This window comes from Perognathus longimembris, chromosome 9, assembly GCF_023159225.1.
Source record: "Perognathus longimembris pacificus isolate PPM17 chromosome 9, ASM2315922v1, whole genome shotgun sequence".
NCBI lineage: Eukaryota > Metazoa > Chordata > Mammalia > Rodentia > Heteromyidae > Perognathus > Perognathus longimembris.
The window spans coordinates 31,152,784-31,169,337 of NC_063169.1; the positions used below are offsets into that span (position 1 = coordinate 31,152,784).

Sequence of the window (16,554 nt, forward strand, 5' to 3'; positions counted from 1 at the left end):
AGTGAGAGGAAGAGGTCACAGTGAGACCGAAAGCTGGGTAGTGGGAACAGTCAAGAATACTTCCCAGACAACTCACTTTAAGAGAAACTAACCAGGTCCTTTGATGCCTTCTGAGGGCGGTGTCTGAGGAGATCTGACCACTTCGGTTCAGTCTGTAAAGGTCCTACCACCACTTCTTAGGTCACTGTGCTTAGGTACACTAGTGGATTCATTTGAAGTTTAAAGATAAAGAAAGCTTGCCACCAGTGGCCCAAGCCTGCAATCCTAGCTACTCAGTAATCTGAGATCGGAGGATCACGGTCCAAAGCCAGTCAGTCAGGAAAGTCCTTGAGATGCTTACTCTGCGATAAACTACTCAGAAAAAGCCAAAAGTGGCGCTGTGGCTCAAGTGGTAGAGTGCTAGCCTTGAGTAAAAAAAAAAGCTCAGGGAGGGCTCCCAGGGTTCAAGCCTCAGGACTGGCCAAAAAATGAAGAAAGAAAGAAAAAAGTAGTGAAACAAGTTGAAAGATAGTTAAAAAATAACATTACATTTTACACACAAATTGTATTTTATTCTTGTAGCACTTTACATTGTATTTTGCATATATTAACTTATTTAAATCTCAGAGCAACCTTTTCAGGTAGCTGTTATAAAATTTTATCCTACTTATTAATAAATAGAACTTATAACAAACAGAACAGGCATGGAGAACTTGAATAACTCTCATTGTTATTTAGCAGGAAATGGTAAAGCTAGGAATATTTTCACTTAAAAAAAAGGCTTAAGCGACTATTTAGTATATATTAGGTCCTTTCCTAGGAGCTGGGTATTACAGTAGGAAACTTTGAGAACTTGGATTGGGCAATAAGTAATTGGAAGATGACATAATTACCATTTTCATTAGTATAATACATTAAAAACGTCAAGGTAAAGTCAACAAAATATGTACACTGCAAAGAACAAAAATGGACAGAAATTGGAGAAGTATGCTGTATTCATGGATTAGAAGACTTAATTTCTTTTAAATTTGTTATTATAAAGTGATGTACACAGGGGTTACTGTTTCATAAATTAGGTAATGAGTACATTCTTTTGGACAGTGTCACCCCTTCTTTCCCTCTCTCAAGACAATATTTAAAAAGTGTCAATTGTCCCTAAATTAATCTGTATATTTAACATGATCCTTGTTTTAGCAATTGACAAGCTGATTGTAAATGTTTTCATGAGTGTAAAGAATAATGGTCACACAATCCAAACATTTTTTTTTTTTTTTTGCCAGTCCTGGGGCCTTGGACTCAGGGCCTGAGCACTGTCCCTGGCTTCTTCCCGCTCAAGGCTAGCACTCTGCCACTTGAGCCACAGCGCCACTTCCGGCCATTTTCTGTATATGTGGTGCTGGGGAATCGAACCCAGGGCCTCATATATATGAGGCAAGCACTCTTGCCACTAGGCCATATCCCCAGCCCTCCAAACATTTTTGGAAAAGAAAAAATATTGGAGATCTTGTGGAAACTGAGTTCAGTAGTTATAAAGCTGTAGTTCTCAAGTCAGTGTGGCCGTGGTAGACACAGACAATGTGATAGACACAGACAATGATAATCGAGAAATAGACTGTGAGTGGTCAGTGGTCAGTTAGTGTTGAGTAGAAATGAAGATGATTCATAGTAGAGTTAAAGAAGTCTTCACAACAGCCATAATAGCAGAATGTACCTTGAACTTTAAACATACACAAGTTTAATTGAAATGGATCATAAAACTATTAAGAGGTAAAACTATAAAACATGAGAGAAAGTCTTTGAGACCTTGAATTAGGCAAAGACTTGTTTGGCTGGAACAAAAATGTCCATTCCATTCCATAAAGACAAAATTAAAACTTGGTTTTCAGGTATATTTTTTTAAAACAAAATTGAGAGGAAGGGAAGTGCAGGGGCGGGATGGGTAAGAATGTTGAAGGAGTGACATTGATCAAGATACATTGTATTTATAAGCAGCTTTGTTAAATCGAAACTCAAACCAAGTAATCCTTTGTTACTCAGGAGGCTGAGATCCAAGGATCATGATTTGAAGCTACTAGGGGCAGCAAGTGTGTGAGACTTTATTTTCAATTAATTACACAAAACCTGGAAGTGGAGTTGTGGCTTAAGTGGTAGAGTGCTCGCCCTAAATAAAAAAGCACAAGGACAGGGTCTGGTTTTTTGAGTTCAAGGCCTAGGACCAGCATCCCCTCCCCCTCCAAAAAACCAAAACATCCCTGGAGTCACATAAGTACAAAAAAAGTATTGCCTCAGCAAAGCAAAATCTGCAGAAGGGTGTGCCATCAGCCAAAACTCTGGTAAGCAAGCACTCTGGGCAGGCAGGCTCGACCCCTCTGCCCAGATTGGTTGGGTTCAGAATCACAATCTGCTGGTTATCAGCTACTTTGAATTGGGTAAAATGTATTTACCTAAGGTGACCATTAAAAGACTTTGAAATAAGACTAATAGTACCCAAGCAATCCTTGGGAGATAAAACCTTCCCCTTAATGAATCCTTCCTTATTCCAAAGCAGTTCCTCTTATTTTTCTCTTTTTCTTGCTGATATTTCCTTAGCTGAATAATTAAGAGCTGAGGCACCTGGTCAAAGCAGAAACTTTTAAGTCACCCACTTTGATTAAAAAAAGGCAATTTTTCTCACATTGTATGTTTATTTCCCTGAGACTGGAGCTTGAACTCAGTATCTGACACTTTTGTTCATTGGCTGGTGCTGTAACATCTGAGCTACTACACCTCCAAATCCATTTTAACGTTAAGCTCTATGAAAATGTTGACCTGTTAATAAGATTACCAGTGACAATTATTGAATGATATAATACACGAATCACTTTATATAGAGTCTGAGATATAAAATATAATCAGAAAATGTTAGGTTTGAGTCTGGTTTTTGCTTGAATTGACCAATTAAATAACCTGCTCTTTAGATAGCAGTAGAAAAGAACATGGTTAGAGATTATTTGAAATGTGTGGAATTAAAACCAATTTCCTAAAATATTCCTATTTGGCTGTCAGGAGTTTTGAAGATAAGGTGTTTACAGGCTTGCAAGGTTTATTCACTGCATATTTCAGCTATTTTATATATTTAAGGTAGAATGTGGCTTACTAGCATACTTAGCAAATATTCTTTTTCCCCATATAAAGATGGGAATCCTGAAACAGATTACTAACTTAGGGAAAAATGCCATGGAACCAGGCTTCATAATTGAAATCTGCAGATTCTGAAGGCCATTGAACCTGTGTATTTCATGTTAGGTGTTCTTCTGTCAGGAATTTTAAGAAGTTTTTAGCGTGTCCCAGCGGAACCCTTTGCATAGTTGTAGACTTCCCACTTCTTCCTGGGGCCTACAGAGAGAAAAAAAGGGTGTAGACTCACTGAAGGAGGCATTGATGCAAGACTTGAAAGGACTCACATTTTATTTTCAATACATTTTGTTTATTTCATTTTATTTCAAATCTCAATCCAGTTTATTTCAAAATTTCAATAAATTATACTGATGCTATTGTACCCATCTGGATGAATTTCTATGTAAGTCATGCGCTTGGTGACTCAAGCTTGGAATCTAGAAGGAAATACTTTTCTATCACACATTTAAAGATGTTGGTCTTATTATTGAAATATATGTTAAAGATTGTCATTTAACACACTTTTAATTAAAAATTACTTTTTAAAAAGTAGTGTCCAAGGTTATAAATGAAAGAGAATTGCTTTTTTTGAATTTACGTAGGTAATTGTGAAAAAAATTTTTTTTCTGGTCCTGGAACTTGAACTTGACCTGGGCTATGTCCCTGAGCCTCTCTGTGCTCATGGTTAGCGCTCTACCACTTGAGCCACATTGTCACTTCTGGCTTTTTCTGAGTAGTTTATTGGAGATAAGAGTCTCATGGCCTTTCCTGCCCAGGCTGGGTTTGAACCATGATCCTCAGGTCTCAGCCTGCTGATTAGCTAGGATTACAGGTGTGAGTCACTGGCGCCCGGCAAATGTAAGTTTTTAAATATACTTTGTTAACTGTAGTTATCCTAAGATGTAAAAGAAAAATTCTATTAAATATTTTATATAAGCACTGCCTTTGATGTGGTTTCTTTCCTTTCCTGTTTTAACAAAATTATTTATTTCAAGAGTGAAGTCACCATTATTACTGCCAATTACTCCTCTTGTTATCAGATTAAAATAAATTTATTTTCTTGTTGAAAATGCAGTTCATTTTATGTACTGGAAATATAAATTGTGTGTAGATGATACTATGAATTGAACTCAGGGTTTCATGCATATTACAGAAGTATTTACCACTGAGCTAACATCCCCAGGGTGCTGCTCCCTGCCTCCTTTAAAATGCTTTTAAACTTTAGTTTGAGACAGTCTAGCTAGCTAAATTGCCCAGGCTGCCAAAACACCTGGGTTCAGTGATCTTTCTGGCTTTAGCTTTCCAAATGGCTGGGCTTACACAGTCTTAAAACTACCATGCCCTGCTCTTGGAACTTATTTTTTATTGGAGAAATTGATTCTATTACCATAGTTAAAATGAGGCCACTAGTTGATTAGTTTCTTCTTTGGCTTTAATCTGTTGTTGGGAATTTAGACAATTTTATTATTGACAGTTTTTAACTTCATTTCTTTTCTTTTTTTTTTTTTTTTTTTGGCCAGTCCTGGGGCTTGGACTCAGGGCCTGAGCACTGTCCCTGGCTTCTTTTTGCTCAAGGCTAGCACTCTGCCACTTGAGCCACAGCGCCGCTTCTGGCCGTTTTCTGTATATATGGTGCTGGGGAATTGAACCCAGGGCCTCATGTATACGAGGCAAGCACTCTTGCCACTAGGCCATATGCCCAGCCCCCAACTTCATTTCTTATATTAGTCTGTAAACATTAGGAAATGTGATTTTTTTTTTCTTTTTGAATTTGCGATGATTTTTTTTTCTTTTGATAATTACTGAAGCTTGAACTCAGGGCCTTGCTCTAGCTAGGAAAGCAGTCTACCACTTGAACTTTTTTTTGCTTTAGCTTATTTTTCAGATTGGTCTCACATTATGACTGCCTAGCCTAGACCTTGGTCCTTTTATTTACACTTAACATCATAGGTAGGTTGACAAGTGCACTACCATACCCAACTTTTTTTTCCTTCTGGTCATGTATTTGAACTCAGTGCCTGGGAGCTGTCCCTGAGCTCTTTTGCTCAAGGCTAGCTCTCTACCACTTTGAGCCACAGCTCCACTTCCTGTTTTTAGGTGGTTAATTGGATATGAGAGTCTCAGAGTTCCCTGCTGGAGCTGGTTTCAAACTGTGATCCTCAGCTCTGAGCCTCCTGAGTAGCTAAGATTACAGGCATGAGTCACAGTACCTGGCTCATATCCAATTTTTATTGGTTAATATGAAGTTTCCAACCTTTTAGTCTGGGCTGACATCCAGTTTGGACCTGTCCACTTCCTTAGTAACTGGGATTATAGGAGTGAGCTACCACACTCAGCTTTAAAAAATTTTTAGTCCCATTTTTTAAACCTCAAATAAATGTTTGTCTAGGTTTTAGAAAAAATCATTAAGGGAGCCTTGGACTTTTGATTCAGCAGGTAAGGAACTTCAAATTGCCTCATCCTAATTAAAAAAAAGTTGAACAAAATGAAAAACATTGACAACTTTTCTTAAATTCATTTTAAAAAAGGTCACAGTAAATTATAGTCCATGAGTTGGGATAGGCAGAGGAATACAGAGAATGATAGTGTACTAGAGCAGAAATATACTCCATGTAAATGGCAAATTGCTGAAATTGAGTGGACAAGTCTGAAAGTTAAAAACTCTAGAGGAACCTGTTTATAGGTGTCCACATTTTTATGAGGTTTACCTCTAAAAGCTCAGCCAGATTCTCATAGTGAATATTTGAGAAAAATGCCCACCCAGTTCAAGTAGTAGGAAGAGAAATGGGACCATTTTGAATCACTGAACTAGAGTGCTCAGTTATTAAGGGCAAACTCCAGGATAAGCTATTTAATAGGGTCTGAACCATCAAGTGTTTTCTCAGAGGCTGATTTGACTGATCAGCTAAAGAAAGTGAAGGGTGATTGTCCAAGAAAGAAAATGTACTCATTACCTGACTTATTAAACTATAAGCCCTCTGTATGTCAACCTTATAATAACAATAATTTTTTTAATACAAGAGTTTAAAAGAAGAAAAAAATTCAAGACTTTGAACAGGTCCTGGAGCTTGAACTCAGGATCTGAGAGCTGTACCTGAGCTCTGTGTGTGTGTGTGTGTGTGTGTGTGTGTCCGTGTGTGTCCGTGTGTGTCCGTGTCCATGCCCATGTCTGTGTCCATGTACTTGTGTGTGTCCTAAGGTTCAGGGGCTGGCACTGGCCCTGGCCCTGAGCTTTTTTGCTCAAGGCTAATACTCTACTACTTGAGCCACAGCTCCACTTGTGGAGTTTTTTGGAGTTCAATTGGAGATAAAAATCTCATGGACTTTTGTACCTGGGCTGGCTTCAAGTCTTCAGGTTTCAGCCTATGCTATATGGCTATGTTAGCCATCTTGGGTTACTACTTAAAGAACCAAGAAGTGCCTGTGTGGCTCACAGTAAAGTGGCATAGCACTTCATTACTAATACGTTATTATAGTAATACTTCTACCTAGAATATCAGGTCTAGCTACTAAAAAAATGAAGACTCACTAAAGTTAAAAAATGTTGAGGTTTTTATTTTAAAATGTACAGTGAAAGTACTGTAAAATATCTGAGTATGGTAATATCTTGTTTGCCTGAAACATGTGGACTCTAAAGTATATTGGGAAAAACATAATATATTGAAGGGAATGTGTAAAATATATGAGTGGCAGGCAAGGTGTCAGAGAAGTAGAGGATTGTGGTTTAAGCAAGCCAGGGCTAAAAGTTTGCAAAACTGCTGTTTTCAGCCCATAGATACATTGTCATCCCAGTTACCTGGAAAGCTGTGAGTGAGAAGATTGAGGTTCCATCCTAACCCAGTCAGAAAAGTTTGTGGGACCTCCAGATAAAATGCAGGATTATATTACAAAAATAACTGGAGCAAAAATGGGCTGTAGGTGTGGCTCAAACAGTAGAGTGTCAGCCTACCAAGCTTGAAGCCTTGAATTCAGGTTCTAGTACTGTCAGAACAAAACAAAATAATATACATAGTTTAATAATGGTGGGAATATATTTGCCCAATTGGTACTACATTTTTAAATGGTAAAAACCTTTTAGTTTTTGTAGGGGAGAGGATCAGTCCCAAATAATAGTGATTGAGCTAAGGAATAGTTTCAGTGTATAATTTGTTTAATTCCACTGCAGTGCTAGGAATCGAAAGTACTCTGCCTTAGCCCAGGAAGATATTTTTATACTAAGCTCACTCATTGAAAATGTTTTAATCAATCTTTGATGTTTCTGTTCAGATTTTAGAATCCATACCAAGTAATGAACATTATTCTTATGGCAGATTAGTGACTTTATGTATCTCCTGAGAATATTTTATGGGGAAGTTGTAATTATTTATTAACTTAAATGTGAGTTTAGTGATTTTCATCAAGCTCGTGATGTAGAAACAGTTGTAAATGTAAAAGGACATAAGAAATACAATGAAATGCAATATGGAATTCTTAATTTAATTTTTTGAATTCTTGAAAGGTTATCTGTTAGAAAACTTTTTTCTCTTTCTTCCATGTCCTTGGCTTTTAATATTTCTGAGCTTGTACAATCCGGTTCTTTTCATTCTCTTTTTGCCTGCTTCATTCCTAGCCACTTACTCATTTTCTTGTTTTTATTAACTTCAAAGTCTGTGTGAACTGCTGCTTAACCTCCTATAGGTTTTTTTTCTCTAGGTCATTTTCTATTTTCTTGGGTAAGTCCTAGCGTATTCTAGGCCATGCTGGTCATTTTGTCTTTGAAGCAGGCAGGATGCCAGAATAACAGAAAAGGGTTCTTACCTATATAAGATCTTGAAAGTTCTTTGAGAAGTAAGTGTAGTGCAAAGGTTAGAGGACAATTTGATTCAGTAAGAATATGAAATAGTTTGTAAGAAAATTAGATTTGAGAAGGGTCTGAAATGTGAGGGGAGAATTAGGTGATTATGTCATTTGTTTAGAATAGGGGTCATGGGACAGTGTACAGAATTTAAGTTTATTATCTGCACAGGCATTTGCTAATGTTAACTTCTAGGAAGCATAAATAGAATTGTGATACTGGCCTGTGAAAGTCAATAGTGAGACACGTAAAAAATAACCAGAACAAAAGGGGCTGGAGGTGTGACTCAGGTGGTAAGATCACCTGCTTAGTAAGTGCAAAGCCCTGAATTCAAACCCCAGTAAAATGAGGTAATTGATTCCTACTGAGTGTTTATTTTTTAACTTTTATGCCTCCAAACAACGCTGCTGTCAAACTAAAAGCTATACTGATGAGTACAGGAGATTGAAACTTGTTTCATCTGTGTTGCCAGGAGGCCTGGGGTACATAAAATGTCTGATGTTCTGTACCCAATTTGTTCCTGGGTGTTCTTATCTTATTGTATTTTTAAATGTTTATATAAATTTTATAAGCATACATTAGTTACACATGGGAATTTTTATTATGACATTTCCACATATGTATACAATATGTCCCAATTAATCTCCCTTCGTCATTCTGCCTATCTGCGTCCCTCCTTCCCACTGCTTCAACTAGCCTTATGTCTTCTATTTTCATTAAACAAACAAACAAACAAACAAAAACCCTGTTCCACAATATTCATCCTCCTTTAGGTATTCCTATTTAAAAAAACAAACCCCAAAACTTCTTTAATATGGTTGAAGAAGAAGGTATTTTGAATTTTCTTATTTTAAGATTGTAAAATTTTCATATGCTTGTCATTTCACTTGTTTGATTTGTCTCCTCATTTTTGGAGTGGATAGGGGCTTGGCAACTCTTTCCTGTACTTTTCTTGACCATTAAGTTTTTCAGTGTCTTTGTGTCTTGAACTGTATACATATTCTTTCTTCACAAATTTAAAGGATAAATACAAAAAGCAATAGTAATTATATAATTGTTTCTTGAAATGTGTTTACTCCTTTGCTGATATCCTTGAGGGGCAAACTAAAATTAATGATGAAAAGCACGGACTTCTAAAGTTAAGAATCTCATGTCTACCACTGCTGGCTCTTGATTTCTTTGTGAGTATTTGTATCATTACATGTACAGAATATCTCAAGGGTAACTATACCCTTCTTCCCTCTCCTCCTTCTCCTCCTCCTTCTCCCCTTTCTCTTCCTTTTTTTTGACATTCATAGTCATTTTATTACTGTATAGGAAGCACCTAAAATTATATTTAGTTTTGTAAACAATCAGATTGAGCAGATTCTGACACTAGACTAGCACAGAATACTTTATGAGAGGCTCTGGGAAAATAAGGTATTTACGTTTTTTGCTCTACCACTTGAACCACAGTGCCACATCTGGTTTTCTGGTTGTTAATTGGAGATAGCCTCAACGAGTTTCCTCACCGGGCCTTGAATCATGATCTCCAGATCTCAGCCTCCTGAGTAGCTAAGATTCTAGGAGTGAGCCACTTTCGCCTGGCACGTTCTTTTTTTTTTTTTTTTAATTTAATTTCTGGTACTGATATTTGAACTAAGGGTTTGGACTTGGCTTGTTTGTCTGATAATTTGTCCCTTGAACCATTCCTCTAGTCTGGTAGTAAACTTTTTTTTCTTTAATTTCCTCTTTCTCTCTCTCTCTCTCTGGTATGAGGTTTGAACTCAGGACCTGGGACCTTTAGTTTTTGTTGTTGTTTTTGCTGACGGCTAGTTCTCTACCTCTTGAGCCACAGCTCTACTTCCTTCTACGATTGCTGGCTAATTGGAATCTTCACAGCTGGAGTTGGCTCTCTTTGAACTGTGATCCTCAACTCTCAGCCTCTTGAGTAGCTAGGATTACAGTCATGAGCCACTAGCTCATTTTTTAAATTAAAAAAATTTTTTTTTCATTTGCTAGTTTGCAAAGATCTATACAACAGTAGCCTTATACTGTCTTTCAGGACCTTTACTTTAAGGAAACAGTGCATTCACAGTACCTGTATGGAAAGTGTAAGTGTATAAGCAGTACACAGAAAGTTAAAAAAATAAATCACTCAAATAGAGACTAGGGAAAGCTTTTAATGAAAGTTCATTTTTGAGGAGTAGAATTGAAGGATAAAGGGGATAAGTTATCCACGTAAAACCTGGCAAACAGGTTTGTACATATATTTAGTGTTCATGCTTTGCATTCCTAGAGCATTGGGCCCAGGCAGAAATTTAGAGGAAAGGTAGAAAAGAGAGTGATTACTTTTTGGAAGTCAAAGTATTTGCTAAAGCGTATGACAAGGGGCTGGGGATATGGCCTAGTGGCAAGAGTGCTTGCCTCGTATATATGAGGCCCTGGGTTCAATTCCCCAGCACCACATATACATAAAACGGCCAGAAGTGGCGCTGTGGCTCAAATGGCAGAGTGTTAGCCTTGAGCAAAAAGAAGCCAGGGACAGTGCTCAGGCCCTGAGTCTAAGCCCCAGGACTGGCCAAAAAAAAAAAAAAAAAAAAAAAGCGTATGACAAGACTGTATGCTTGTTTGGTGAGAGGGCTGGTGTTGCAGACTTTGAAGGAAGGCAACAGGAGGAAGTACAGTTATCAAAAAAAAAACTAAGAATCTGAGACACCTTGAGGAACCAAGGAATCTCAGGACAAGAGGGTTTTAAGAAAGGGTTTTAGTCAGGAAAATTAAATGTAATTGGTGGTAAAGGGGACCAGAAGGGGCTGTATTCTATATTTTTGGATTGACATTTAATCTGTTATTTTCTAAGCTCTAATGCAAGCAGGGGAGAGTCTGTTGTGAAGCTGAACCCAGATTGTATCAGAGCCTGTTTTCTCTGCTGTTCAGTAACACTTGGATTTAAGAAAGTGAATCTGTAGTATGGCACCAATTCTCAAGTTCTTCTTAGGTAGTCTTTTGTTGGCATTTTTCAACACAGTTGACACATTTCACTGTTTTGTTTTCTGTGTTGTTTATTTTTGAAACAAATGTTTATTGTCTCAGGGAATTTAGACATCTGTGCCCTGTGAGGAGGTTTTTTTTGTTATCTATTTTTTAAATATATTCTTATTATCAAAATGAATTACAGAGTGGTTACAGTTTCATACATTAGGCATTGGATACATTTCTTGTACTGTATGTTACCTGTCCCTCATTCCCCCCTGTGAGGAGGTTTTGAATTTAAAAAGTATTCAAAGGAATGTTGTTAATATGTATGTAGGTGGTTCTTGAAATAAGCTTAGTTCACATCCTATTTGTTATTTTGTTTGATTTGAGGTAGTGTATTTAACTCTTAATCAGTGGCTTAAATTGATAAAAGCAGGTTCTGACGGGACCTATCTGTGTAGTTTAAAAAATTATTTTTAGCCTATTTTTCTCTTTCAAAGGAAGTATAATTCTTTTTGTATAAACCAGTGTACTGATATCTTAGATTTAGTACAATTGGATGTACAATTTAGTACATTTGAATGTATATTTATTATTACACATATCCGCCCTCTGCTGGTGAAAATACGTTATTACTGTTAATTAAATAGCTTTAGTAATTATTTCCTTGAATTAAATAATACATTTCATAATTTGAAGAGTGGCATAAAATTAAATTTGGGGGAAAGTAACCATATTATATGAAAGGAATAAATTCTCTTTGGGACAGTTTTCCTAACGACTCATTATACTCAAAATTCCGAAAATGCCTGGTTTGAGAAATAGTAAACTAATATACTCATGATTAATTTTACATTGTGGCTGTGTATATGTGTGTCTGCTTTTCTTTGTATTTCTCTGTATGTTCCACATATACTCTGTTCATTTGTAGGAGACATTAGCAACAATAGTTGTTTAATTGATTTTGAACTTTGTTTTACTACCTACATTTCCAGGTTTAATAGCCAGTTTTAGCTAGGAACTTCTCTGTTGGACAAAGCAGATTATATAAAGTGTTTCTAGCATCATGGAAAGTATAATTGAAGAGTAGTGTTTTAGTTTCAAAACAATAAAGATAAATAACAGGCTAAAGTTTTTATGAAATAATTATTAAATATGTAATGGATTTTTTTCATGTGTCCTTTTTACATAGGGAGTTTCTCAATATAATAATCCAATTACCTGAGGAAATATGGTTAGTATAATTTAAGATTATTAAGATTTTAAGCTGGATGCTGGTGGCTGGCTGACTCCTGTAATGGTAGCTACTCAGAAAGCTGAGATCTGAGAATTGCAGTTAAAAGCCAGCCCAGGCTGGAAAGTCCATGAGACTCATCTCCAATTAATCAATCACCAGAAAACTACAAGTGGAGCTGTGGCCCAAAGTGGTAGAGTGTTACTGTTGAGCAAAAGAGTTCAGGACAGCTCCCAGCCTAATTCTATCATGTAATTTTACTGTTATATGTACTGCCAGTTGATTACAGTGTGGTTTCCTTAGTGTAGGGAATTGACTGATTCTTGTCTTTTGATTCTGTTTTGAAGACTAAAGTTAGTTTTTTTTTTTTTTTTTTGCCAGTCCTGGGCCATGGACTCAGGGCCTGAGCACTGCCCCTGACTTTTTTGCTCAAGCACTCTGCCACTTGAGCCACAGCGCCACCTCTGGCCGTTGTCTATATGTGGTTCTGGGGAATTGAACCCAGGGCTTCATGTATATGAGGCAAACACTCTTGCCACTAGGCCATATTCCCAGCCCTAAAGTTAGGTTTTTAAAAAAGAATGATCATGGGGCTGGGGATATAGCCTAGTGGCAAGAGTGCCTGCCTCGGATACACGAGGCCCTAGGTTCGATTCCCCAGCACCACATATACAGAAAACGGCCAGAAGCGGCGCTGTGGCTCAAGTGGCAGAGTGCTAGCCTTGAGCGGGAAGAAGCCAGGGACAGTGCTCAGGCCCTGAGTCCAAAGCCCAGGACTGGCCAAAAAAAAAAAAAAAAAGAATGATCATGTTTTCTTTGTGCCAGATAATTGAGGTAAAAGTTTTCATTTTTTGGTGAATGTTTGGGGTGGAAACAAAGCTATGAATCAGAACACATATAAACTAAGACTATATGACAGTTTGAGTCATAGTTTAATATAAAAAATTTGAAAAGTATATATAGTATAAAGTATTAAAAGATATACATAAGTGTGTGCACACATAAATATTTATCAAAATTATAAAATATAACAAATGTATTTACATATTGTATATAAGGATATGTAATATGTGGATGTATTTTAATATGTAATTTATATACTGTAAAATATTAAAATATATACATAAAACATACACATACATAAAATATATACTTAGGTTCCCGAGTCAAGTATGTAATATTAACATTAATACAATCCTCCAGTGAAATCAATTTTACTTGAACTCCTTTATGTATGCATGTGTCTATTCACTTCTGTACAGCTTTATCACATACAGATTTATATAGACTCATAACATAATATTCCACCACACTCAATAGATATAAATCACCATAAAAATCTCTTGGGTTGTCCTTTTTTTAACCACACATTCCTTTCTTCTACCTCCTACTCCCTTAATACCATGAATCTGTTTTCTAAATTTTTTTTTCAAGTCCTGGGGCTTGAACTCAGGGCCTGAGCACTGGTCCCTGGCTTCTTTTTGCTCAAGGCTAGCACTCTGCCAACTTGAGCCACAGCGCCACTTGTGGCCTTTTCTATGTATGTGGTGCTGAGGAATCAAACCTAGGGCTTCATATATACGAGACAAGCACTCTTGCCACTAGGCCATATTCCCAGCCACTAAAATTTTGTTATTTCAGAAGCATTTTATGGAGCTGGGAATGTGGCTTAGTGGTAGAGTGCTTGCCCCCAGGACTGGCATACACAAAAAAGTATTTTATGAATGGAATCATGATTGTTGATTTTTATTTGACATTATATATTATTTGTTGATTCAGTTAGTATAATTCTTGAGTCATTCATGTATTAATAGTTTTCCCTTTTATTGAGTAAAATTTTGCCTATATATGTACATATATACCTATATATGTACATAGGTACATGTGTATCATAATTTAACCATTTACTTGTTGAAGGACTTCAGAGCTATTTATAGGTTTTAGCTGGCTGTTAAAAATAAAGCTGCTGTTGGGGCTTGGGATATGGCCTAGTGGCAAGAGTGCCTGCCTCATATACATGAGGCCCTGGGTTCAATTCCCCAGCACCACATATACAGAAAATGGCCAGAAGTGGCGCTGTGGATCAAGTGGCAGAGTGCTGGCCTTGAGCAAAAAGAAGCCAGGGACAGTGCTCAGGCCCAGAGTCCAAGCCCCAGGACTGGCCAAAAATAAAATAAAATAAAATAAAGCTGCTGTTAAGATTGGTGTACAGATTTTTTGTGTGGATGTAAGCTTTCATTTCTCTGGCCAATACTCAAAAAATTAGCTTTTTTCTTCATTTTGTTAATACTATAGTTTATAGTTTGAATTCAAAGCCTCTTAGGTGCTCACTGTTTTTAGCTTATACTTGCTTGGACTGCAAATTCTTATATTGACACTTCCCGTACAGCTGGAATGACTGGCATGTTCCTCCATGCCCAGCTTTCTACTGGTTGAGATGAGGGACTTTCAAACATTTTGCCCTGGCTGGTCTCTTAACTATCATCATCTTGATCTCAGCCTTCTGTGTAGCTAGGATTTACAAGTGTGACCTTGCCCAGTTTGTTTTCTTGTTTCTATTTCATTGACTTTTACCTTAACCTTTATTTCACCTTATTTTTCATGAAAGGTATTTTGTATGGTCAATAGTTTGGTTGGTTATATGTTACTTTCAGTACTTTTAAAATATCTTATTGTCTGCTAGCTTGAATTGTTTTGAATGAGAATCTGTCATCATTATAATTGTCTCTTTGTGCATAGTTTATACTCATCCTCCTACAGAGCCTGTTTTGTTCTCCTGCCATTTATTGTTTTTAGTTTATATTAATTATACCAAGGGCTTTATCATGTTACTTTGCTTGTGCATATATTTTAATCAAAATAATTTCCACCATTATTTTCTTCAATTAATTATTTAATTATTCTTCTTTTTTGGTGAGGATGATACTAGCTTGAACTCCAGGGCCTTGTGCTCCCTCAGCTTGCTTGCTCAGTACTACTTGAGCCACATTCCAGCTGTGCCTTTTTATTTTTTGGAGAGGACGTCTTTTATCCAGTCTGGCTTTAACTGCAATTTTGATTATAGACGTGTGCCACTGGTGCCAGACTTGTCTACTGTATTTCTTACCTGAGGCATTATAGCATCTTCAATCAGTTTGATTTGCTGCTTTTACCAGTTGAGCACATTTATGCCTTTGCTTAACATGTTAGTTTTTCCTATAACTTTTTGGATTTCTGCCTGCAATTAAGTAATAATATATTTGGAATCATTTTCTATTGCTTGATTTTTCTCTCAATTTTTTTTGATGCAAACTATTATGAATTTTGTTTGTCAGTTTTGGCGTTGTGTGTGTGTGTATGTGCGTGTGTGTGCGTGTGTGTGCACGACGCGCCAGTCCTGGGGCTTGAACTCAGGCTTGGACACTGTCCCTGAGCTTTTTTGCTCAAGGCTAGCGCTAGCATTTTACCTCTATCACTTGAGCTCAACTTCCAGAGTGTGTGTGTGTGTGTGTGTGTGTGTGTCTCCAGCCCACGCAACAAGTTACTGAAACCCTGGTTTCAACCATTATGTTGGAGTTAGAATGAACCTGTGATCTGAGGTAGGAGAAGGGCCAAAGGTGGAAGGATTCAAAGGAAAATATGTAACACCCTGAAAAGAAAAAGAAAAATCTAAAAGGAGCTAATATTGTGTGCCTGGCAAGCAGATGGTGTCCCGAACAAGTGAGAGGTGCTGAGTTGAAACTCAAGTAATCCTCCCACCCCCAACAGAAGCTTTTTTTCTCTATTTTAGGTGTCTTTTCTCTGTCATCTGTATAGTTTCCGCATACTTGTACACTAATCAATATTCAATTGAATTTCAAGGGTGCTCAATTGAATTTCAAGGGTAATCATTTGTGTTCATCTCTACATTTCTCTCTACTCTTTTGTTTATGCTGCCTTATGAAATTATGTGTAGTCTCATAGATTCATCTCATCAAACTAGGGAGATCTTTGGTTGCTGGCCTTATGTCCTTGTGCCATTACATGAACTCTTAGGCATCGAGGTGAGTTCATTATGTAGTGGGCTTTAACCTACTTCATTTGTCATCTCTTGATTTTCAGTCTCTTCAGAAATGTTTTATTTGTACTTTGTTTGGTTTTAAATTTGGTTTACTCAGTTGGGTTATTTGGGGTAGAAATAGAACTCAGTATAGTATTTTAGAAAGTACATGAAAATAAAATAACAGGATTGTGGTTTGAAGCCAGCCCAGGTGGGAAAGTCCATAAGACGTTTATCTCCAGTTAACCAGCAAAAAGTTAGATGTGGAACTGTGGCTCAAGTGATCGAGCACTAGACTTGAGCAAAAAAAGCAAAAAAAATTCAGGGATGACAGGCACCATTGGCTCACACCTGTAATCTAAGCTACTTAGGAGT

General features: G+C 37.1%; 1 protein-coding gene and 1 long non-coding RNA gene across 7 annotated transcripts in view; both read left to right on the forward strand.

The window, feature by feature from the left end:
- Positions 1–16,554, forward strand: part of Smap1 (small ArfGAP 1) — a 124,780-nt gene that overhangs the window by 14,067 nt on the left and 94,159 nt on the right. The gene's annotated exons all lie outside the window — the stretch shown is intronic.
- LOC125357168 lies at positions 11,028–12,524 on the forward strand. Its single transcript, XR_007212076.1, has 2 exons — positions 11,028–11,074; positions 11,213–12,524. It is a non-coding gene; the product is annotated as an uncharacterized LOC125357168 (long non-coding RNA).